Source organism: Leptonychotes weddellii, chromosome 12, assembly GCF_054177405.1.
Source record: "Leptonychotes weddellii isolate Sample4059 chromosome 12, ASM5417740v2, whole genome shotgun sequence".
Lineage (NCBI taxonomy): Eukaryota > Metazoa > Chordata > Mammalia > Carnivora > Phocidae > Leptonychotes > Leptonychotes weddellii.
In genome coordinates this window covers 39,459,467-39,486,065 of record NC_138380.1, presented here as the reverse complement: position 1 = coordinate 39,486,065, position 26,599 = coordinate 39,459,467, and the positions used below count along the sequence as shown (strand labels likewise).

Genomic DNA, 26,599 nt, shown 5'->3' with positions numbered 1-26,599 from the left:
ATTTTAGCCATTCTGACTGGTGTGAGGTGGTATCTCATTGAGGTTTTGATTTGGATTTCCCTGATGCCGAGCGATATTGAGCACGTTTTGTGAAAGAATTCTTAAACAGCTTTTTGTTCTAGTTCCAAAAGACTTGTTTCTTCCTCTTCCTGATTCTTCTTTCCATCAATGATTTACCCTTTGCATGGCTAGGGTGATATGACTCTCATTCTTACAGTATTATGTCACCAAAAACTGTTCAAAATTATCATCTCTGGCTTGAAATAATAATTTTTAAAATTTAAAATTTCGTGGGTAAAACCTCTGACAGTTCCACTATAATGGAGTCAGCTTTGAATGACTACACGTCTTCTTATGCTTCTATATAATATCATTAATCTGTTCCAAAATCAGTGTGGGTGGTATGAGTATTCTGTTCATTTTTTAATTGAATTTTTTATTGAGATAGTTATATATTCACTTGCAGTTATAACAAAAAATACAGATAGATGTCATGTATCCTTTACCCATTTTCCTCCAGTACTAACATTTTGCAGACCTACAGTATATCACAACCAAGATATTCGCATTGATAAAATCCATGGATTTTATTCAGAATTTCATAATTTTACTTGTGCTAGTTTGTGGGTATGTGTATTTTAAGTTCTATACAATTTTAGCATATGTGTAGGTTCATGTACCCACCACCACATTCAAGATATTGAACAGGTCCATCACCACAAAACTCCCTCATGTTGCCTTTTATTGCCACCCCCTACCCCCACTGCCCTCCTCTACTATATTCTGTTGATTTTGAATGGACAAATCATATTTTTTTTTCAGTTATCTGAAAAAGAAGAATAGCTTACCATGTAGACATCAATAAATGTATTGATGATACAGTTATTTCTTGAAATATTCATGGTTATGGGAAAATGAGAAGCAATTTGAGGGACAGTCTGTAGAAGCAGTAGGGTATTAGAGAGAACATGGGGCTTGGAGTTCAAAGACCCCAGTTCTGTCATTTATTAGCTGTGTAGCTTTTGGCAGTTCCCTGACCCTCTCAGAGCTTCACTTTCTTTCCATTAAATGGGATAAACACTATGTTGTTACAAAGATTCTATTCGCTGATGTATGTGGAAATGCTTGGTAAATTGTTTTACAAATCTAGATGGCCAGTTTCCTTTGTGCTGGAGCAATTATGACTCCTCTGTCAGTGGGCACTAATGATGCTCTTTCTCTTCCACACTTCTTTCTCTCTTAAGTATACTTTTTGTTTTGGTTTGTTCTTCATTTCCTTTCTTTTTTTCCTCGCCTTCCTTCATTGAAGTCTCTTTGATGACTTAATCTATCTCATTCTTAGGCCATACCTGCTGTGCTTGGGGTAAAGATATGCTGACTCTTGTCTTTAATGATACCTTATATTTTTTGTGGACACAGTGGCAGAGGGTGTTTAAAGGAATTTGGTGAGGATGTTTGATTTAATGTGTTCTGTATTTTCTATATGTTTATATGTTTAAAGGGTTGGGGGTTTTTGTTTTTGTTTTTTGTTTTGTGGGTTTTTTTTGCTTAGCCTCAGTGTTGGGTTTTTCCATGATTTATAGTATTACAGTCCAGATGATCAAAACCATGGGTTTTAGCTCAAATCCATATTTTTAAGTCTCCATGCATTTTAGATTAAAAGAGAATGAATAAGCTTTTGAAAGATATGAATACTATAAGGAACTTGACTTACTTTTAATATAATTATTCAATTTTATTATATATTCATATTAAATTATAGTGAGATATTGATTGTTCTCTATTTTAACTCTCTTTAGTTAACTTTTAATGACATAGTTAATTCATGAATATAATTTCCCAAAGAAAATGTTAAGATTATACACAGTGCTAAGTTCTCTATCATGGCCCTTGATCTCTCCTCAAAAATGTAATCACTTTTATATTTTTGTGTCTTTCCAGACTTTTTTTTTTTGCATTCAGAAATGAAGTATTGTTTTGTGAGGCTAAAATAATCCATAAATAGTATTGTACTATATGTATTGGTATACTTTTTTCTTTTTCTTCTAACGGTATGTACTGGAGCTCTTGCCATATTAATGTATAGATCTACCTCTCTGTGTGTTATGTAGTATATAGACATTCTGTATTATGGACAAACTACAGTTTATTAAAGAACAGGTCTCAATAGTAGTTTCAGTGTTGAGTCAGCAGTGAGAAAAATCCCTTTTAGACAGCTCTACTGTGACCAAACAGGCATATGACATACTTCACTATCACATACTTTCTGTATCTAGTATAAATTTTTCTTATCTTTATACTTTGCCTGGGTAGGGGGCATGATTTAATTGGCAGATTAGCCAAATGCACGAAATAATGAGCAATGCTAGAGTGTAATCTTACTTTCCATGGCATGACTGTCAGTAGATCTTTAAAGTGTTTTCCTAATAGAGCAGTTTAAAATTAGATCTGTTACCTGTGTAAAATCCTTGTTTTCTCATGTGTAGGGAGCATTTAATTTTTTTGTTAGTCCTTCTGTGAATCTTACTGCTACTTTAGTTCAACCAGGAACAGTAAGAGAAGCACTTTGAGCTGTCCAGTGAAAGATTTACATTTTATTGCACTTATCTGGAGGATGTTACATTGTTAGCATTTAATGAACAGTGATAATTGGCTTATGTGAAAATAGAAGCAGAAGCCAGTATCCTTCTAAAACTAGTGTGTAAACTCTGAAGGCAAGAACTATTTTTTTTTTTGCCTATTTATCGCTATATTCTTAGGATCACATTTCTTGCCACATTATAGGTGCTTAATAAATATTTGCTTTATGAATGAATTCTTTATTGCCACTAATATAATTTATTGAAACTATGTTTTTGATAAGGGCAGCACTACAAAGAACAGATTGGTAGAGAATTCTTTTGAGTTCAGGCTCATGAATCACTGGGATGGTTTGTTTTAAAATCCCCAAAAGCCACTAAAGGAAACTCTCTTCTGTCTTCCTAAATAATTTAGTTGGAGGACTCAGGTAAACTGTCATAGCTAGGAAAGTTTTACAGCTGCAAATTCTTGACTAAGAAAATCTTTTCTATTCTTTTTTTTTTTTTATGAATATGTGAATGCCAACGTAAATTTGAAATAATCATCTGTTGAAATACCTCTGTACAGGTAGAACATTGCTGAGGTTGAATCCCATCATGTTCTGAGTGGCATAAGAATTAATTGGGTTCTTTCAATATTAATGTATGTCCAGAAGCATGAAAAGTTTAATTCTCTTCATTTCTTATTTACGTAATTGTTGAGTTCTTCCTCTAGGAAGGCAATTTCTTTCATGTTTTTGAGCAGCTAGGATAGGATATAGAAATGTACAACTGGAGGAAGTTTGGGGGTCTTACACATATTAGGTGGTCTAGGAACTGTTATGGATTCTAATAAAGTTCGTAGGACAAACTGAAGTGAAGACCAAGGTCCTTCATATACAAATGATTAAGCATTGCTGACTTGGCTGTAATGTGAATTAGTTTGTATAGTATACTCATTCATGTAAACAGTTTATCAGGTACAGAAGTAGGTAAGGCCAGGGCAAGCCGTATAAGATCTGTGCCCTTGGTGTTTAGCAGAAACTGCAGATACCACTAGCTTACATAGTGAGCCCATGAAGGAGGCCTCTGATCTTTGAATGACTTGGGGTTTAGGTACCTTTGATTCTGGTCCACAAGAGCCTGCTAGAGAAAGCCACTGCTTCTAAGGTTGTAGTAAGACATCCATCATGGTTTCCTTTAAATACATGTTAATAAGTACTTTAGGGTTTAAAGTGGCATATCTGATGTGTCCTAGTAAAATGGTTAAGAACTCTATGTCTAGAGTTAGCTTGCTTGTGTTCTAGTCTTGCTTCTGTGACATTGGGCAAATTATTTAAACAGACAAAGAGAAAACAAAACCCATCCTAAGCATCAGTTTTCCCACCTGTAGAATGCTTCCTCTTTCATGGGGTTGTTATGAGGACTGAAATCTGTAAACACATAAATTGCTTAGAATAGTGCATGGTACAGAATGAGCTCTCAACAAATGTTAACTACAACTCTGGGGGACTTTTCTTCATTTTTATTTGACTAATAAGTTATGCCATCTCAAAACGATGCTGTTCATTTTTCAGACAAAAGAGGTTATAATAATTCATCATCTTTCTGAAACTCTGCTATCTGGCAACCTCGTAAATCTAGACCTCAGCCAAGAATGAGGAAGATCCTGTATCCTCAGGCGCATCCCCACACTCCTTTGTGTGTTGTTTGGTTCCAGAGAGGATCCCAAAAGGGGAGGGGCATCAGGATCATGAGGTCAAGTGGCTGTCCTTCCTGAATCCCTGACTGTTTCATCTGAATGTATCCCTAGAGGAAAAACAAAAAAAAAATTACACACACACACACATACATGCAGGTGCGCGCACACGTGTGTGTGTGTGTACTTACACATACATACTGCTTTGCAGAAATGTTGTACCAAATGATAGTTTCACTAACAGTATATGAAAATGTCTGTTTTCTAGGTATTACTGTTTTGATCTTTACAATTTTGAACTAAAAAAAGAATTTTATTGTTGTTTTACCTTTCTTTCTTTGCTTACTAGTGACATTGAATATTTTTAAAATGTTAATTAGCCATTTGTATTCTTTCCTAGTGATTTATGGTTGTGTGTTTTCTGTTCAGTAGCCTATCAGGTAGTTCAGCTTTTTCTTGTTATTTTGTGTATATTAGGAGTGGCAATCTTTTATCATACTTTTGTCATGCATAAAAAAATACATATTTAAGCGATGTAATCTTTCTTCATGTATAAAAAAAGTTTTACCAATTTGTCATTTGCCTTTTATTTTTATTCATGTTTTCTTGACATTTAAAGTTTAAAAAGTATTTCTATAGTAAAATCTATCCGTCTATTTCCTTTAAGTTTCTCTGCCTAGGAAAGCCTGTCCCATGCCAAGAGTACATGAATATCAACATATAATTTATTCTAGCATTTTTATGCTATCATTCTTTGTATATACTTTTAAAATCCATCTGGAACATATTATGCAATTAAGTGGGAATCTAATCTCCCTGCCAAAAATGGTGAGCGAGTTGTCTCAGCCCCTGCTTATTACGTAATCCATTTTTCTCCTGCTGAGCTAACATACTACCTGTATCATTTAATGATTTTACTGTTATAGCAAACCACCTCAAACCTTAGTGACTTAAAACAGCAATAATTCATTGTTGTTCACTTGGGCAGGTCTGTTGATCTGGGCCATGCTTGGTTGATCTCCACTGGGCTCACTCATGTGTCCCTGGTCAGCTGGTGGCTCAGTTGGAGACTGGATGGCCTGGGATGTACTTACTCACATATTTGGCAGTTGGCTCACAGTTAGATGGGATGATTGTGCCACATGTCTCTCCTGGACCAGCAGGCTGGCCTGGTTTTATTCACATGGTGACTACAGGTCCCAATGTACAACTATTCTTCAAGCCTCTGCCCTGTGTCTAATTCCCTATAGGTTTTGACCAACCCAGATCAAAGGGGTGAGGAAATAGACTCTGCCTCCTTATTGGATGAGTAGAGAATTAATTGTGGGCATTTTTGCAATATACCCTACTTTTTTTTTTTTTTGAACATAATACTAAATTAGCAAAATGTTTTAGAAGACAATTTTTTTCCCTTCCATAATCCTTAGACTTAAGTTTTCTATACTTTCGATTTTCAAACCTAAATTTTTATTGTCATTACAATATTATTTATTCATAATCACTTTTGGTCTATAAACTGTGGAGATAATTTATCTTATAATTAATTAAGTTTGTCAAGAGTTGTTAAAAGCAAACAGAGCATCTGTACTGTTTTCAGGTTAGTGAGACTGCCTGAATACTACTCACCTGTGCGCTTAGTTATGGTCAGTTGTTTTGGGGATGGAATCTGTGATTCAGTGTCCCTCTAGGGCTCCGCATTAGCCCTGTCCAGGGTGGGCTTCATGGACATGCGACCTGCTCAGCCATGCAGAATTCTATGTTTGGTTTAAAGCCCTATGGTTGCCATCTTGAAATTCTTCATACTTTTGAACGAGAGGCCCTCTATGTTCCTTTTGCTCTGGGCCCCTCAAATACTGTAGATGGTCCTGGCCCTGTCAGGATACTAACTAATTTCTGATGAGTAGAGTAAGAAAACTGGGAGTTCAAATACAGAACAGAGTTAAAAAACAGAATGGCTTTATGACTATACCTCTAAGTTCCCCAGAGTTGGAGAAAAAGGGATGCAGTAGGCATCAGTGAGAACAACTCTGGCGGCAGCTTAAGAGTTTCTTTCTGGGAAAGGCATCTTGGTTAACTGATCATGAGTGATAAGGCTTATCTCATTTAGGAATATCATTCTGCAATTAGTTGTCTCTAGGCATGTTGTGGGTACCAGCCTCGTTTTAGACTTCCAACAGGTGGGTCACTAGCTCCAAGATGTGCCATCAATAATTATGAGATCTGGTGCACAAGGGGGTCAGCCAAACACTTTTCTCCCATTTTCAACTGCAAGTCATTTCCTATATCCTGTATTTTTGATTGGCTAGGAACCCCACAACACACATTTCCACATTAGCATTTTACTCTTACTAGCAGGCCTTTCCTACATAGTATCTACCTTCCATCATATCACATTCCATGGAGGGCATCTACCAGGCACCCCTTCCTGAGGTCAGCCTATGGCTGAAGCAAGGAGAGGGGACTGGGGCTATCACTCTAGGAAAAGCATCTTGTGATACATCCTCCAGTGAATGAGGATTTTCCAGTTGCCCACTACAATTTCAATAATTTAGTCTAGAATTTGGAAAAAAAAAAGTATTCCTTTTTGAAAAGAGCTTTCAACTTTACTTCTGGCTTTAAAGGCATAATGTTGAAAGAAAGTAACCATGTCAAGAATTTATTTTTGTCAGCGGTTAGAAACCTAGATTTCCTCATTTGTACAATTGGAATCCTGCCTTGTCAATCTGAATATATTTTTGGAGGACCTAAGAAAGGAAGTAAGGGAAGAGAAGGGAAATTCATGTTTATTGAGCATCTGTTGAGTCTGAGATAAATTTCATTTATTACTTCAGTTAATAATCACAATCATCTTGTGAAGATGGCATTATTGTTCCCAATAATGGATCCCAAGTTATGGATGAAGAGCTTGAGACTCCAAGCAGAGTTAAGCAACTTGCTCAGTGTTACACAGATATTAAGCCATCTATTCCAAAGTCTGTGCTTTAGTATGTCATGTGCCATATTTAATCATTTCCATGTGGAATGTAGACATCCTAGGTTTTCTTTAGTGAAACTATAGTCAGGTTAAAGAAAAAGGAGATTCATGGAAACTATTTGTACATACTATGTTGTATATATATATATATATTCATGATCATCCAATATTCGTTGGGTATACACATATCAGAAAGGTAGCAAAATCTGAAGAGTTCCCCAAAGTATATATTACATCTGAAACTTGACTATCAGAGGAAGAGGTAATGTTGTTAATTTGTTCACTTATACCGAATTCAGTTTCTTTGCTATCAAATTCTAATGCTGATTGCATTTGGCAGACAAGCTTTGGAAAATAAGTACTCTTTCATGTTATAAAAATTTTATGTACATTTGTTAGTCAAAGCAAGACTGATTGGCTGAATTGAAATTGGGGACATTTAGACTTACCCTACGGTTTGGCTTGTGTTTTGATGCTTTTATGTGTACTAAGTTTTTTTTTTTCCCCCCTTCCCACTTGAACACTAACCCTCTGTTGTAGCAGAGGAAAAATGCTTACTAATCTAAAAGTTTGTGTCAGATGACATATGTGTGATGTAATGACTGATAGTCATTAGTGTTCTATAAAGGCACTTGGCTGATTTTTCTCTTCTGCAAAACAGAGGTTGTATTAGGCGTAATTTTAAACAGAGATCCTGTGGTTTGGAGTTTGCTATTTGTTACTTTTTCTGTACTTAAAACTTCCTTCCACTTTGTTTATTTGTATGGTATTGATGTATAAAAATCATTTTAAGTCACGCAGAAGTCTAAGAGCTTTTTGGTCCATGACTTTTTAAATGAACATGATTTTGGCTGATAACACAAAGGAATATGTGATGAAACATTCAGGCCTACTTTCCTCCTTGCCATTGGCAAGTAAAAACAATATGCTGATAGATTGAAAAGGAGGTATTAGGGATTTGGTGATGTTGCTGCATTTGTTTTTCTTCTAACTACTTAAGAGCCAAGAAGAAATTCTTTCTCCTCTGAAGGAGATAGAAAAAACAGATGAGAAAAGTGGCACAGAAATTTGCAGCCATATGTTTGGGGATGAATGCAAGTGGTAAGTTAAAAAATGGAGTTTATATGTTCTTATCCCATAATTCTACTCTTGGCTATTTATCTAAGAAAATAGTTCACAAAGGGAAAAAAATACATCCATCAGGTTGGTCATTTATAACATTAATCACTATAAACTAGCTTTCCATGGTTAGAAAATGATTAACTTTATTGTAGTGCTACCATTTGATATGATCTCATTTCATATCATTATTTCATTTCATCATTTAAAAAACCTAGAATAATATAAACATTTCAAATAATTGAAAATAGCAGTTAGTATGTAGTAAGTTTCAAATAATGAAATAGATGTATCTATAGTAGGTGAGTGTGCAAAGATGTGGAAGGAATATAAAAAAATTGAAAATGGTGCACATTTGTTTTAGATGACTTTAAATTCTTAAGCAGTTTCCTTTTATATTATAATGATCACAATTTGATAAGCATGAAAATAATTTTTCACAGTATGTAAATGTACTTAACACTATTGAACTATATACTTAAAAAAGGATAATAAATCTTATGTTCTGTGTATTTTATAATTTTTAAAAATAATAACTTTTTAAAAATGGGATGTGATCACAAACTCCTGGTCTTCATTGGTATTTTCTGAAGGAAGTATTTTCTCTCTCTCCTATATACCCTATAAACCTCATTTCTCTATTCCCTGAATGTTTAGAACTTTGGATTATTGTACCATATATGAATTAGTTTATTCCTATTCACTCAAAAGGGAGCAATTAGATAACTGAATGGTATGCTTGAATTAGTATATGAATAAGGATGAGGGTTGTCTTACTCTGTCTCCTTCTCACCTCACTAGTCCCTCAACGAAACTAGAGGAATATACAAAGCTCTTCTAAAATTATGTAAATTTTTCTTCCACTAGGTAAGAGTGCAATCTAGAATGTAATCTCCAAAGTGTGTTTGTTATAAATGTACCACTGATATATTTAGTATATGTGTGTGGCTATAAGGTCTGTTCCAACAGAAATATACTTCAGGCTGCAAGTATGAGCCACATATGTAATTTAAGTTTTCTAGTGGCCACATTTAAAAAAAAAACAAAATGAAACAAGTGAAATTAATCTTGATAATGTGTTTTATTTAACCCTATATATGTAAAACGTCATTTCAACATGTAATCAAATCAAAATTATCAAGATATTTTGTATTTTTTTCATGGTAAGTCCTCAATACCTTGTTTAGTTTACATTTGCAGCACTTTTCAAGCTCTGAATAGCCATATGTGGCTAGTGGCTACCTCAGCAGACATTACAGTTCTAGCTACAGATAATTGTGAACTCATAGTTTTATATTTTTTCTTGTAATGTCTCTTGTTTTTTTCTTTCTCTAATCCTTTTATTTAGTTATTGTTATTTTTTAAATATATTTTTAAAAAGATTTATTTATTTATTATTTATATATAGAGAGAGAATCTCAAGTACACTACCGGCTGAGCTTGGGACTAGATCTCAGGACCCTGAGATCATGACCTAAGTGGAAAACAAGAGTTAGATGCTTAATCCACTGAGCCACCCACGGCCCCTATTTTTTATTTTTTAAAGATTTATTTATTTATTTGAGAGAGAGAGGGAGAGAGAGAGAGATCATGCTAGCAGGGGGAGGGGCAGAGGGAAAGAATCTCAGACTCCCCACTCAGTGCAGAGCCTATGCTGGGCTCCATCTCCTGACCCTGAGATCATGACCTGAGGTGAAATCAAGAGCGGAGCACAACCGCTCAACCAACTGAGCCCACCAGCCACCCCTCCTTAATACCTTTAAATTATAGCTCTTGATAAGACAATCATTGATGCAATGATTTTCACTCACTGGTTGTGAATAGCAGGCGGTGGGAAGCACTCTTAGATGATTGGGGGACTACCAGGAAACTTTGCTCACATAAACCATGCCTTCAGGTATTGTTACAAAAAAAAAAAGAAAAATAAAAGCATCAAATTTTGTGTCAACAGACTTGGGTCCTGGTTCCAGCTCTTTATGTTTCTTTGACTTTGGGTATGTCACTTGGCTTCTTCACTTTTATCTTTGGACACCTTAGAACCTGTCTGAGCAGCATCCATCATGGTGCTTATCTTCTAGTAAAAATTTCAATAAATATTTATTGTATCTGCATAATGGTTAAGGCAATGGACTTAGAATCTTAAATTTCCATCAATTCAGAATTTCAGAAACAAATGGGCCTTTAGGGTCATTTAGTGTAAGCCTGGGGTGTGTTTTTTGGCCAGTCAACATTTATTTGGTGAACGCTAATGATAGTGATCTAAGTAACAGGGCTTTTTGAAACTGAATTAATTTTCAAACAAGATATACAAGTGCAGAGTAGTATTATGGCATTGGAGTTATGCTTCCTTCGATTTATGTATGTAACGCTAATTGACGTTAATGGGGGTTGTACATAAATCAAGGGGAAAACAGACCTATTTGTATATAAAAACATTCTACTTTTAATATCCATCTGGTATGCTTTACCTCCCTGGGTCATATATTTTTTTTTATAAACTGATTGCATACTTCTTTATCTGCATGTTCTTCAATTGATAGTTGGTTTTTCTGTTTGCTAATATTAGTGTGAATACCTACTTAGATTGTACATTCAGTATTAGGATTTTATTTTGGCAAATTTTTCAACTTCAGAAATTTTATCATCTGTCTGATATAAAGTATTCTAAACCAAAAGTAATCAGGGGTACCCTCTTCTGCTAAAATTTCTTTCTATTTGTTGTTTGATCTTTTAAAAAAATTAGTCTTTTGAGATACTCAGAAACAAGATGTTTCTAATATTACAATAAAACTATTAATGAACCCATTATAAGGAAATGAAAATCTTATCTTTTTGTATTAGTGATGAGAGAAAAAATATATAAGTGGCCTCTAATTATCTGTAATTATATGAGTTTTCTTTCATTTATGTTATCTATCTTCCTGTTTAATCCTATCTAGCACAATTATTCCTTTTGTATTAGTTTTCTGTAAATGGAGTTCTGAATGGTTTGAATTGTGAATTAACAATGATCACCATCCTCATAACCCTCCTCTTTACCTTCCTTCCCTTCCCCCACTTTCTTTCTCTCGGTTAAGGAAAACAAAGCCAAAGAGATTATTTTATGATATTACTTAACAAAATAAAAAGATGTATGATCTTTAAGGGATTATCTATGAACAGCTAAGTAGTTATATAAATACTGTTATGTTTCCCTGTATATTTATATCCAGAGGGCTAATAGTGCCCTGAGTGTTGTTTGAAAGTATGAAAGATAAATTGAGGTGATATATTTTTAAAAAGGTATTTTGTGAGACTCAACTGTGTATTCAGGAACAAGGTAGTAATAGGTAAAAGTGATTTAATCTAATTAAAAGAAATGAATTTTGAACATTGGACTTATTTTTATTTTTTATTTTTATCAAGTTCCAAAAAAGCTTTATTACATACAGAGGGGAAGAGTTCAGTCCTTCTTGGTTGCTGCTTTCCTCATGACTGTCAGGACATTGCTCATCTCCTCTCTCTTCCTCTTGGCACAGATGTGTGTCCCCACTTTTTTCTTGATGAACTTAGGGTGCACTTGTCCTTGGAGACCTTGAGCCAACCCCATGGCACACTGCTCCTATGGGGTGAAGCCGTACACCTCTCAGATCATGTCCTACACGAGCTTGGAACTTGGTGTGCTCAGTGAGGCACCAGCTGCTGCTTGCTCATGTTCTTAGTCACCTTGTGGCCCTTGTTGAGGCCCATGGCCGTAGGGTAGCGCAGAGCTATGGCTGCTGCCCCTCCATGGCTCCTGAGGCAGAAGGAACATTGGACTTAAAATGGATTTAGATGTATTGTCACTGTACTTGGGAATCATTAGTGGAATGTTTTGCAGTAAAATCAGTAAAATCAGAAAATCACTAGTTTCCCTGATGGACCACCCTATATTGTTGTTTTTAAGTTTCCTTTTATATGATTTCTAAATCTCTTATAGCAGGATATTGGATTTCAGGAAAATCCAACCACCCTTCCCACCCAAATATTGATTCTTTGCCTCCCTCTACCCCATCTAGGACTGGCTTCTAGCCAGTGCTTAATTTGCATGTTTAGTTGATTTCTCAGTTGGAATGATGGGCTCAAAGGCCATATTCTTGGAGACATTTTTCCCATGGAACTGATAGATTTTCATGGGCCATCTTTCTTTTATCCCACCTTTGTGATTCAAGGTGAAAATATGTAAGAGGATCAGCTCTTGCTAGTTGAGGCCATGGACTCAAGGAGCCCACAATTCCTGGTCTTTATGATCTAATGTGTCAACTTCTTATCTGACACATTAGATAAGACTAATCTTCCGAATGTAATTATCTGTATTTTTTATTTGTTTTCATCCTATCCCATTCTGAGACCTTCAGGGGATCTCCTTTGTCTATCTGTTTGAGACTTCTCTCTCTGGCATTCAAAGATCTCTGAAGAATGGGACACAACTCCTTCTAATTTTAAGTCCCACTTCTGCAAAACATACATGCCAGTCAAGTTAGCCTATTTTCTTAAAAACAACAACAACAACACTTTACTGGTGTATAATTTGTATACTGCAAAATTCATCCATTGGTAATGTACCATGTAATGAATTTTAGTGTATTTATTGAGTTGTGCAAACATCACTACAATACAGTTTTAGAACATTACCATTATCCTCAAAAGCTCCCTTGTGCCCATTTACACTTAATCCCCTCTTCTACCTCTAACGCCAAGAAACTACGAATCTATTTCTTGTCTAAGTTGGCCTTTTCTGGATATTTAATATAGTTAGAATTGTACAATAAGTATTCTTTTGGATCTGAGTTCTATTACCTAACATAATGTTGTTGAGGTTCATCCATATTGTAGAACGTGTCAGCAGTTTGTTCTTTTTTATTGTTGAATAGTATTCCACTGTATGAATACACTACATTTTTTTTTAAAGATTTTATTTATTTATTTGACAGAGAGAGACAGCGAGAGAGGGAACACAAGCAGGGGGAGAGGGAGAGGGAGAAGCAGGCTTCCTGCTGAGCAGGGAGCCCGATGTGGGGCTCGATCCCAAGACCCTGGGATCCTGACCTTAGCCGAAGGCAGATGCTTAACGACTGAGCCACCCAGGCACCCCCACTACATTTTGTTTTTATCAGTTGATAGATATGTGGATTGTTTTCAGTTTTGACCAATAAATGAATAATGCTCCTGTGAACATTTATTGCATGTCTTTATGTGGACATATGTTTTGTTTTTATTGGGATTATTATTGGTAGATTATTGGGAGTAGAATTGCAGGGTTATGTGGTAAATTTATGTTTAACTTTTTATGGTATACTTTTTCCTCAGTGTTGTATCATTTTATATTCCCATCAGCAGCACATGAGGGTTTCTTCCTCTTCTTCAAGATCAGTTCTTCACTTGACCCTTTTGATTTTCCACTATTTTCTGGAATAATAACTTATTCATCATTTGTTCTGGCTGTTATATTTTTGATCTCTCCCTCTCTGTTCCTTCCCTATAGCCTATAAACATGCTGAAGTTTATCCTGTCACAGACCTGCCTCTTGCAACTTTTCTTTGTATTTCTCTTCTACATGTAATCCATTCTTTCTTTTCTCCCTCTGCACATTTGTCTCATCGGAAACTATCTACTTTTATTTTCTCTATTCTCTCATTTTCCATTTCATTTATCTGTCCACTTTTTTTATTGTGTTAAAAATCCCCATATATGGACTCTATTAACAAATTTTTAAGCTTACAGTATAGTTTTATTGACAGTATGCACATTGTTATATAGCATATCTCTAGAACTTTTTCATTTTGCATGGCTGAAACTCTTTACCCACTGCATAGGACCTCCCCTTTCCCACCCCACCCTGCTTCTACTCTTGGCAACTACCATTCTACTTTCTGATTCTATGAGTTTGATTACTTTAGATGTCTCATATAAGTGAAATCATGAAGTACTGTTCTTCTGTGATTGGTTTACTTCACTTAGCATAATGTTCTCAAAGTTCATCCATGTTGTCACAAATGGAAGAATTTCCTTCTTTTTTATGGCTGAATAATATTACATTGTATATACATATACCACAGTTTTTTTTTGTTTTATTTATTTATTTATTTATTTTGAGAGAGCGAGAATGAGAAAGAGAGAGAGAGAGTACATGAGTGGGGGAGGGTCAAAGGGAGAAGCAGGCTCCTCGCTGAGCAGGGAGCCCGATGCGGGACTCGATCCCGGGACTCCGGGATCATGACCTGAGCCGAAGGCAGTCGCTTAACCGACTGAACCACCCAGGCGCCCCTATACCACAGTTTTTTAATCCATGTATCTCTTCACAGACATTTAGATTGTTTTCATATCTTGGCTACTGTGAATAATGCTGCAATGAAAATGGGAGTGCAGAAATCTCTTTGAAATAATGATTTCCGGTTTTTTGGATAAATACTCAGAAGTGGGACTGCTGGATCATATTGTAGTTTTATTTTAAATCTTTTGAGGAACCTCCATACTGTTTTCCATAGTGGCTGTACCATTTTTTCATCCAATGAATAGTGTACAAGTATTCCAATTTCTCTACATCCTTGCCAACATTAATTTTTTTTCTCTTTTGATAATGGCCCTCCTAATAGATGTTTATGATCAGATTGTAGGAGTTCTTATATATTTTGTATAATATGTGAATTTTTTTTTTCCATCCCGTAGGTTGCCTTTCACTCTGTTGATTATTTTCTTTGGTGTGCAGAAGCTTTTTTGTTTGATGTAGTCCCACTTGTCTATTTTTGCTTTCATTACGTGTGCTATTGGTGTCATATCCAGGAATCCATAGCCAAGTCCAGTGTTATGAGAGAGAATACACTGACTCTGTAGATCACTTTGGATGACGTGGTTTTGCCCTGCCGCTGTTGCCTCTGACCTTCTGATTGCCAAATCCATTAAATATTTTTTTGGTTATAATATTACACAGTCTTTCTACCATGCTTTTTTTTTTTTTTTAAAGATTTATTTATTTATTTTAGAGGGAGAGCGAGAGTGCTTGTGTGAGCGGGGGGAGGGGCAGAGGGAGAGGGAAAGAGAGAATCCCAAGCAGACTCCCTGCTGAGTGTGGAGCCCCACCTGGGGCTTGATCTCAGGCATATTCTCCTGAGATCATGACCTGAGCTGAAATCACCAGTCAGGTGCTCAACCGAGTGAGCCACCCAGGCGCCCCTCTACCATGTTTAACTTTGTCAGCCTATCTTACTTTTTTGAAAGCTTCCCAGGCTATCTTAATGTATAGCCATTCTTATAACTGGTTTTTCTTTGCTGTCTTCATAGGCTACTTTTCCTTCTCCTACCTTAAATGTTGATGTGTACCATCTGACCTGCTGCTCTTCTCTCTTGACATGCTCTGTCCAGATGATTTCCATATGATTCATATATTCCCTTATGGGACATTTTGGTGTTTACTCATGTTTAAAATCCTGTGTTAGGCACTGTGAGGGGATGGGCGATAAAAATTAACCAGAGATAGTCTCTACCTATTTCCATATTCAATGAATATATATTTCAACTAGGATATCCCACCTCCTCATACAAAAAACCATGTTCATAACCCATTTATTTGATTGCACATACCACTGATAGGTCATGACTCATTGGGAAGCATTGAGGATAGAGCAGAAAACAGGTCTGAAGCCTGAGTCTGGTGGTCCTCCACATATAAAGCCCATTAAGTATTCCTCATCCCTGTAGCGAATGGTCTAGACAAAAATACTATTTAAAATTCTTTTACCTACCTTAAAATAAAATATAATCTGACTTCTTTCTTTCTGTTGGATTTTGGGGTACTATTTTCTGTTTCTTTCTTTTCCTGATTTGTAATAGCCATGCTGATTCCTAATTTACTGGTTCTAGAGGTTTAGCAAAGAGGTTACTAGGTTTGTTTGATATATGTATTACGAAGAGTGAGTGCTAAGCAGAGGCCTAAACTTGTTGGTGCTTTATGTGAATTTGTTTTAGGACATGGGTTTTACTTGTGAATCTATTTTGGGAGTTCAGGCATATTCTCCTCTTACTATCTCCACTAATCCCTCATAATTCCTTTTTTTTTTTTTTTAAAGATTTTGCTTAAATAATCTCTATATCCAACATGGGGCTCAAACTTACAACCCCGAGATCAAGAGTCACATGCTCTACCAACTGAGCCAGCCAGGCTCTCTCACAGTTCTTATTATTGTTTTGGATGGATGACATTACCAAGGTCTAGATAGCTGATATTTTACTGAATGTACATACTTGCACACACATCTGTATACAGACACACATTCTTGTAGTTTGTTACAAAGTTTTCACTCTTAGAAAATAAACTGAAAGCAATTTCCTAGGTTAGACCTGGTGTGATACTTCACTACTGCCATAATGATAGTCTTTGCTGGTTCTTAATAAATAAATATTGCTTGCTGTAAAGTTCTAGTCAGAAAAAATTGTGTTCTTTGGTAACATAGCATTAATATAAAATTTGACATTTCATGTAGTCGACAAAAGATGAAATACATTATATCACTCTAGAGCCACAGGTATATATTCTATGCTAACCAAGTTTCCCACTCTTGAGAATTTCTTCTTCCATTTATGAAGAGTTTCTAGTGATTGATAATGAACTGAATCTTTTCTCCTTGAAGCTACTCTTACTTCAGAAATTTCCCTTGAAGTAAGGGAGCCAGGTACATAAATAATCTGGCTCAGAATATCTGAATTGCTTTTAAGCTTCAGGCAAGCTAAAGGCAATATTTGATGTTGAAGCTATGTTTTGTTTGTCTGTTTGTAATTTTTGAGTAGAGTGAAGTGATACAGAGAGTGCTTTTGACATTTGTACCATTTAGGTAGTTCAAAACATCTCATATTTAAAAGACTTGTGTTGGCACATTTTTAATTTAGAAAAGAAGATAAAATTATATAGGAGGTTAAATTTGGGTTGTGCATATATAGAAGTGAACCACAGAAGAGTTTAAAATCCCCCCCCCTTTTTTTCCTTATATACCTCAAGTATAATGCAGGCCCTATGTATACATAAGGGAATAATTAAATACAGAAGTGGAGTCTACTTGTTAGCCAAAAAGGATGCCTGGAACATGTGGATAAGCTTGGATATTTGTCTAATGTTAATTGGAATATTGGTTTTCAGTTGAAGATGCCGAATCTACAGAAAAGTAATTGGATTTAGCTTCCTATTTAGCAAACTACTTCAAATCCCTGAAGTATCCCACATCCGAAACTAATTTTTCTTGATTGTATCAAGTTTAGTCATGAACAGAACAAGGGTTGACATAGTTTTTTAATATTTAAGATATTTCTTGACAAGGTTTCAACACTGTTGCTTGTCCACAAACCTTGTTAGGTTCCCTAACGAGAGATGAAATCTTAGGTTCTATGGAACCGGTTTTACAACTTTGCAAAACTGTCTTCTTGAAATAAGTCAATTTATTCTTTTTTCCTATACATTTAAATTTAAACTTGTATTTTGATCAGATTTCAAGAAACAACACAAAAATGGAATATTTCTTACTGCTTTTCATATAAACTTATATGTGTGCTTAATATAACTCCTTTAGATTCAGCCTAGGAAATGTATTTTGTGGTGATTCTTAAGTCTTAAGTGTTCTCCAGACTACAAATGTTTAATGTGGTGTGTCAAAATATTTGGAAATAGTTAAAAAAAAACTTAAGAAAGAATAGGATATTTGATCATTGAAATTCAGGGATTAAAAGATTCCATTTAGTAGTTTACTCGCTCAAATATTTATTGAGCAACTACTATGTATGAGTTTCTTTGTGATTGGAAGAGGTATATAAAGGTGTTTATGATATGGTTGCTAACCTCAAGGAGCATGACCTTCTTATAGTGATGATAATTTAAAGGTAGACAAATATTACCTTTTAGTCTAGTCTTTTGCCATTAAAGATGATAAATATTCAAAAAGATACAGCGGTGCTATGAGGTATGAGCAGATGCATCATATATAATTTTTAAATTAAAATGTATTATCAGATGAAAATCATTTTAATTGATATTAACAATGACTAATAGGAGCTATAATAACTCAACAACAGATTATTTTAGTGTAGTTTTTGTACTAGGACTCATCATGTTAGAAAAAATTTGTAGCCATGCTTCCATATCATTTTTCTTACTTATTTAGCAGATAAGTACTGTACATTTCAGTTGAAGTGGATTTTCCATCTGTTTTTAGTCTGTTTCCAGGATAAAAGTAACTACCAGATCTAATGTTGTTCACTCTTGCGCCCCATTGCCTAGCACAGAGCCTGGTGTGGTACATAGTAGGGCTCAACATATTATTTCTTGAACTCAGTGGTCTTGCCCCAGAGGTAGTTGGCATTTCTTCAGGGAGCTTCTGAAGGCATGCCTATGTCTCTGCCAAAAATTTCCTCTGGGACCAAGATATTATTTTGCTAATGAGATATGCACTTTACAACTTACATATTTAGACCTATGTTTATCATTCCTACTCCTGGAGTTGAGCAGTCATTGCAGGTACAACGGGCAATGCTCCTAATCCTCCTTTGCTGTGATTTGAATTGTTTCAGGATTCTGTTTTGTCACTGGGATTTTTATGATCTCTTTGTACTTAAAAAGCAATTACCATCTTGGAACAAGAATAGGCTCTATCATCTTTTGGGTGTTAAGTTACAAGTGTTTGAAAGGTTTATGCTGTATGTCATTTGAGGTAAATTATTTTTTACATTCCAATTAGGTTTACAGTTCTTTCTTTTTTTTTTAAAGATTTTATTTATTTATTTGACAGAGAGAGATACAGCGAGAGAGGGAACACAAGCAGGGGGAGCGGGAGAGGGAGAAGCAGGCTTCCCGCCGAGCAGGGAGCCTGATGCGGGGCTCAATCCCAGAACCCTGGGATCATGACCTGAGCCGAAGGCAGAAGCTTAACGACTGAGCCACCCAGGCGCCCCTACAGTTCTTTTTTAAATGTGTTTTTCATGAGCCTGAATCACAGATTCTGATGAGGTACTTCATTTTTCCAAATTTTAATTTCTAGTTTGATAGCATCTCCTTGATTTTGGCTTTTCTTCTTAAAATAAAAATTATTTTCCATAAAGTAAATTATTTTCCATAAAGCTGATGGCTGCAATGTTTGATATAGTTTAATAGGGGCTGTTAGGAAATAATTGGATACCTAGGACCTAGAAAAAGAGTCAGTTTATTTTTTACTATGAATAAGTTTTTCCGGACTGCTCATAGTCAAGACTAGGTTATGAGCTAAATGATAGTTCCTTTAGCCTCCAAACAAGTACAGGTCCAGATACAATATGTTTCAACAGTAAAGGGATGGAGAATCAGGCATTCCTACAACTCTTCGTGCCTGAGAAATCTTACAGGCTCTCCTCTACTGTCAGCCATTAAAACTTTCAGCTTTGTCAAGATGGAGAGTCCACTGGGACCGTGAATGATGATTTAGTTAGTCATTCCCTTAGTAAGACTTAGGTTGAGTTTAATTTTTTGTTTTGAATTCCTTTTTTTTTCTAAATAAAAATTTGTTTTCTTAGGATAGACTTCCATTAGAGTAATTACTAGCTCAAAGAATAGGCACATTTTTAAGGCTTTAATCTAAATGACCAGGTAATTGCTAATTTTGTGAGTAGATAGTGCCACCAGCAGCATAGAATGTGCAAGGGGAGTTTTAATTTTTCCTTAACGGTATCTTCCCTAGTAGGTATGTCAGGATCACTATTTGCAGAGCACCTTAGAGGGAAACTGCAAAAGAATGTGTCTACATAGTCCTGTGCTAGAAGACCGCCCAGTCCAATTGAAGAGAGCAAAGAGTTGCATATGGAAACACATATAGAATACTGTCACAAATAGATAAAGACAGGGGCCGGCCATTGGCCCCTTGCTTACAGTGAATTAAAATCCAAACCAAACCCAACTTCTCAGAGTGGACTGAGAAGGAGGCAGCACATGAGTGCCCCTGCAGTCTTCCCTTATTTTGGGATTTAGATCAATTAGTAGGAATTTATCTGACTTCTTCAGGCCTACAAATGGCTCTGTTTGTTAGGAGAGATGGAGAGAAAGGGAAAATGATTGAAAAGGGGCAAGCAATGATTGACTTTTGATTGGATTTTGTAGTGGAATGACTTTAAAATATATCTACAAAGAAAATTTTTACAAAAGTCTCTTTTAAAACAATCAGAAATAAAAAAATAAAACAATCAAATAATTTCATTTTATGTACCTTTTGAACAAAAGGTAAGAATTGCATTAAATACTATCATGTGGAAAATTTGCAAAATTCAGACAAATGCAAAACACAAAAATTAAAATGAATGTAATTCCTTGTGAACATTCTTCTTTCTCTTTTTCTGTGTGTATACATGCATTATTTTAAAAATTGGGGTAGTTATATAAAGGATGTGCTTATAGTCCTGTTTTTTGATTTTATCTCAAGAATAGTTTTCATGTCATTATAAATAGCATTATAACATCTTATTTAATGCTACATAGTGGCTATGTCAAAATCAGCTTACCCAGTTTTTTAGTGTTGGATAATTTGGTTGCTTTGAAGATCTTATTTCTACAAATAATGCTGCAGTAAATATCTTTGGAGGTAAAACTTGGTCCATTCATGACCATTTCCTCAGCATAGATTTCCACATGTGGAATTGTTGGACCAAGGTCCATGTGTATTTGTAAAGGCTTCTAATACATGTTTCCCCTGAGAAAGGTTGTATCAATTTACTGTCCCTCCCCCCAGGAGCACATGAGAAAGTCCACTTCTTGGCTTCTCTGTTGACGTTGGGAATTATCATTAAAAAAACAAAAACTCTGCTGGTTTTATAGATGAAAATAGTGTCCTACTAGTTGTAGTGTGTGTGTGCGTTTGTAGTGTGGTTAGGCCTTGGTCCTAATCTTTGTCAACATTTTGGATGAGCTAATTCCTCTTTCATGTCTAATGTTGGATGTGGTACTTAAAGCATAGGACCCCCATTCAGAGTCTCAGTTTCTCAGTGGTTTTATATAGTTTGTCTCTGGGCCTTGTTGTGGCATCTTCTTTTACATGTGCTTTCTGAACTCAAGGAATATGGGAAAAACTGCAGTTCCTAGCTTACTAGGTTTCTTCCTACTTTGGCTCTTACCCATAGCACTTTATAATGGAACATTTTACAAAATATATTTTTACTTTGGATTGTGACTCTTAAGTCCATCCCCTTCTTGGATTTGCCTTAGACTTTGTCTCCTTTCCTCTCATTCCAAGAAGCCCACCACCACAATCATTGGTTTTCCAAAATGGCAGCAGTGGAACCGTAGGGCCTCACTGGCATGCCTTGTGCCATCGAATAAAGGGTGGAAGGTACAACTGGTAGACCTCAGTTTTATTTCTTTTAGGTATTGGGCTTCACTTAGGATTTCAGTTCTTTAAACGTTCGAAAACTATTGCCCTATTTAGTAGTTTTTTCCAACTTAGAAAGGGCCTTTGAGATCCTTTGTAGTTTTGCTTAAACACTTACAAGGAAATGGAGAGCTCTCTCCCATTTTTCCCTCTCTTTTGCCTTTAGTTACAGCAAAGGAATAAATCATTTTCATCTTCTTGATCAGAAAACAGAATTGGCTAATGCAGTTTATTAAAATGTTTATTAGTTGCCAAAATTAAAAACTAAGAGATTTTACTTTGAAAAATTTGACTTCTGGTTCCTCTTGAAAAATCAGAAGTCCTAGCTACACTGGGCCTGTATTCCCCAATGGTGTTTGTCTAGCGGCCCTCTCCATGTGAGTCCTGCCTTCTGCTTGGTAGCCTCCCTCACTGGTGGTGTCTCCTGACACTATGCCCAAGGGTCAGTTACCATTTATCAAGTGTGTGCTGCTTTCTTTTTTTTCTTCATATTTATCACATTAAAAAGAAAGGGAAATTGTTCTTTTACCCACATTTATAAAAATTAGAAAAATAAATGATAGACTGAGAATTTATGTACATTTTAGGGTTCAAAATGCTATACAGTACCAATTCCAGGGGCCTGTTAAAAACTATTGCCTAAACACTATAGTCCTTCATTCATTCAACAAATATTGAGTACCTACTATGTGCCAAGTCACTGAAAGAGTCATCAAGTCCTTAGTGGTTCATAAGACAGTCATGGTCCCCACCATTATGGAGTTGACAGTCTAGGGGACTTTTCCATGTTATTCTAAATCCATAGCTTATCAGCATCTTACAGGTATAAATGGCCATACCAAGTCACATGGAGGCAGTGGAAAAGGTAGCCAAATGTCTACCTTTAGTGAGCAAAAAAGTGACACGGCTGCCTCATTGTTCCTTTTTTCTTCCCGGTGTATAGAAAAGAGTAGGGGTGTCTGCTTCCCTGATAATCCTAGGTTTCCTACTAGGAAATTCTGTCATTTATCTACACTTAATATTTATCAGGGACACTGAAGGGGGAGGAAGTTAGGAATGGGTACAAGATGTGTTAGAAATGGTTACTCTCCTCAAGTGGTTTCTAGTCTAGTTGGGCAATAAGATATGCATCCCAACAGCTGTAATAGACACAACATTTTAACAGCTTAAGTAGTTGTTAGCTCTTGAGTCTAGTCCACAGCGCCATCTTAAACTTTTATTGTGAGTAGTATACTAACCCCCCATAAGTCTCTTATTTTCTGTTAGTTTTTCATTTCAAATGTATACTGGTTCAGTTCCATTTTGGCACATAATGGGCTAAAAGAGTCTTTTGAGGACTGTTTTGTGACATTAACACAATTTATAGTATTGTCTCATTGGGGAAATTCCTTCTATGAGTTTAAATACCCTACCAATAAACACACTTTTGGAATGTTGTAATTAATTCAGGTTGGATACTTCCCATTTTTAGAATTTCATATTCCTATATTTATGGCATTGCAATTGGCCTTAGTCATCTAGTTCAACCTTCTATTGGGTATAGAAACTCTTTCTTTTAAAGCAGTCTAAGATTGCACTAGCAACTAATTTTCATCTCCTATGCCAATTCTGAACAGTTGGTGGTGGCTGCCTAAAATGCTGACTTGAGAAGGATCCTGAGGTTTTATTCAGGCTCTAAGGCAAATGTTTCCATAACTGTTTAGCAGAGTCAGTCAAAGAGGTGGGGATTAAGAATGTTTTAGTATATGCCTGACTATAAGAAAGGAGATTTTCTGGCTGATCAGAATGGGTTTTCACTGTCAACCTTTAGAAAAGGTCTTAGTATTTTCTCTTTCTAATGGCCAATCTTTCATTCAGCCAAATTCTTTAGGAGCTTCACCAAAGGATTAAAGCACAGAAAAGACAGCATATAATGAAGATAGGTGGAAATAGTGTTTCTGCTGACCTTTGTTCACTGTTTGAGTTTGGGCACTTTCCTTTTTAGGAAACTGACCTCTTTCACTCTTTGAGTGAAGCTCAGTTGACCGAGACTATCTATGGCAGTGTGCAACTGCTAGGTTCTAGGTCCTATAGAGACAGGGACCACATCTGTCTTGTTCACTCTGTCAAGCACATTGCCTGGCCTATGGAAGGTAACCCAGAGTTTATAGAGTGAATAAATGAATGTAGTCCCTGACATCTTTGGAGGAAACTTAAGATTAGCTCTTAGTGCTCTTGAAAGTTACATGGTTTTGGTTCCTCTGGTACTTAAGCAGGTTTTGATTACAAATGTGGTCAGCAGAAGGATGATGGATGTATTTTCACCCCTAATTATGAGGAATAAGAACTGACCATGTCACTGACCTGCTCCCTTGGGAGACAGGGTGTGTGGCCGGTGTGGCACAGTGACTTGTTGAAATTCAGTTCTGAAGCTTGGGCACATACTCCATTCCTCTTTTGTCAAGCTTTGGAGCTAGGTCATGGGGGACTTTTCACAGTTGAAACCATTTTCGCTCAATTAATCGGATGAAAACAAAGGCTGGCCCCATGCCCTGTGGTTATTGCTTTACAGGCAAGAGGCACAGTTTGAATTGCAAGCTCCCTAGGTCCAGGACCAGAATGCTATGGTGGCTCTGCCCCTGTGGAGAGAGCTGGGTTTAAAAGGATCTTGTAGCCACCTTTCTGGTTGACTTGATAGGGGAGAAGGTAACCCTGCAAGAGAAACTTTTCCCAGCCTAGGGAAGTATTGAGAAGAAATTCTGAGAACATGCTAACAAAATTCCTTAAAGGTTTTTGATCTTTTCCTCTCTTTTAAAAAGAAACAACAAACAAAACATGCCAATCAGATGGCAGAATCCAGTCTTTCATGTCACAGTGTGTCCATTTACTACAGCATTTAGTAGGCCAATAATGCCTTTAGCTTGAAGTAGTTAACAAGCATACCTTGCAGTGTTACTTTTATTTTCTGCTCCCTGTAGCACTTACAAAATCCCATTATGCAATTGGGTATTATTAAATGTTAAAAAGTTAATTTGTTCTGCATTCCATTAAAATTGCACTTTTTTTAAATGCGCATTGGTCCTTACATCTTGTTTAAAACCTGTAATTTAAGCTCACACCATAGTAAAGTCTTAAGTAACCTTTTGCCCTTGCTACCTTAATTATTCTTCATCACACACATTATTTCAGGAGGATTGTGGCAATGGGTTAACTTCTTGTTAGCTAATGAAAATATCTGTCATTTAAAAAGCAAAATGTGGACTTGGAGTTTTAATTAAAATTGTACATCAATAATGAAATAAAATGTACCTTTTATTAAGGAAAATAGATTGTAAAAGTGTTACTTGCTTTCTTTTTGAAATAACCATGCTTTGGTTAAGGCCAAACAATTGATCAAACAACTGATGGAAATGGGTAGCTTATTTCTATTTAAAGATTTAAAACATTTGCTTTTTAAATATAAAAGTTTTCCAAATAGAGTCATTGTCACCTTATATCAATATGCTTAGTGATTATGATACAGTAATAAAATGCTGTGAAACTAGATCATAATGATGGTTGTGGCAAAAACATCTTTCATTATTTGATTCCATATATGTTAGACAATTTTGGGGGGATAATTTATAGTGAATAAATAATAAATAATTTTAGGGATTGGAATTTCCCGAGACCATGCTAAATATTTTTATAGCACTTGGTGTTTTATATGGCTTACTTTTATTTGATAATCAGCACACACCAGTAAATATGACCAGGTTTAGAGAGAACATTAGTGACAATTCCAAGCTATACTCAGCAATAGAGACTGTCTGACATCTGAAGCTTTTAGGATTACCTTGGATTTGGATTTTTTTAGCCTAGAGAATTTACATCCTATGTTACATCCAAAAAAAAAAAAATTGAGAGGTGGGCAAAGAAAGATATGAACAGATCCTGAGAATAATGGATTTGGGGAGTTTAAGAAAGTTTTAGAAATTATGTTCAGTTATGTCATTTCACAAAAGAATTTTAAAAAGCCCTGAAGAGTCAATGACTCTTTAAAAGTATTTGAGATGGGACAAGAACTGGAATCTCTGAGGCAGTTTGGTGGACTTGAAAGAGATTTTGGGATGAAACAGACCTGGGTTTCAACCCTGACTTCACTGTTAACCACCTTTGTGACCATGGGCAGATTATTAAAGCTCTCTGAGCCACAGTTTCCTCTGGTTTTCTGTTTTAGGGGCATTGAGTGATTTTATGAGATAATGAATTTGGAGGGCTGGTTCAGGGTTTGGCCCTTCTAAATGCTTAGTTGGTGGGGCTCCTTTACCTATGTCAGGCCAGTGTTTTTTCCCCACAACACAGGATCATCTTAACAGCAGGTCATTTATGCAAAACAAGACCCTGGTTGTTTTGGCTCTGAGGTCTAGGTTTGTTGCTGGCCCAGCACCAGACACTTGGGGGCACTAGTATACACTCGGCTTTTGACCATGCTATTGGAAGGTTTGGGCAGGGATCCGCTCTGAGGCCCGTCCACACTTCTGTCTTGTGGCCTGTGGACTCCTGAATTTCCCCACTCATTTGAGAGTGCAGCAGAGAAATCCATAGAGAGGGAGATGATGCTGTGGAGGCCGCTGCTTTTCCCCCTTTCTTTCTTCCTCTTTTCTTTCTTTCTTTCTTTCTTTCTTTCTTTCTTTCTTTCTTTCTTTCTCTCTCTCTCTCTCTTTTCTTTCTTTCTGTCTATCTTTCTTTCTTTCTTTTTCTTTCTTTCTTCTTTGTCTTCTTTTTTTAAAATAGAAATGTTCCATGGAAACTTTTCCTGTGAACCCTCTTCAAGAGATTTATGCAGATTATAAAGTCAAAAGATGGGTCATCCCAGACTTTTCTTTCCAAGCAGAGAAGCCAA

General features: G+C 36.0%; 2 pseudogenes; both read right to left on the bottom strand.

Moving 5' to 3' along the window:
* LOC102726850 (uncharacterized) overlaps positions 1 to 902 on the bottom strand; it is a 14,383-nt pseudogene extending 13,481 nt beyond the window's left edge.
* A 10,890-nt stretch (positions 903 to 11,792) lies between these two features.
* Positions 11,793 to 26,599, bottom strand: part of LOC115938187 (large ribosomal subunit protein eL36 pseudogene) — a 53,182-nt pseudogene continuing 38,375 nt past the window's right edge.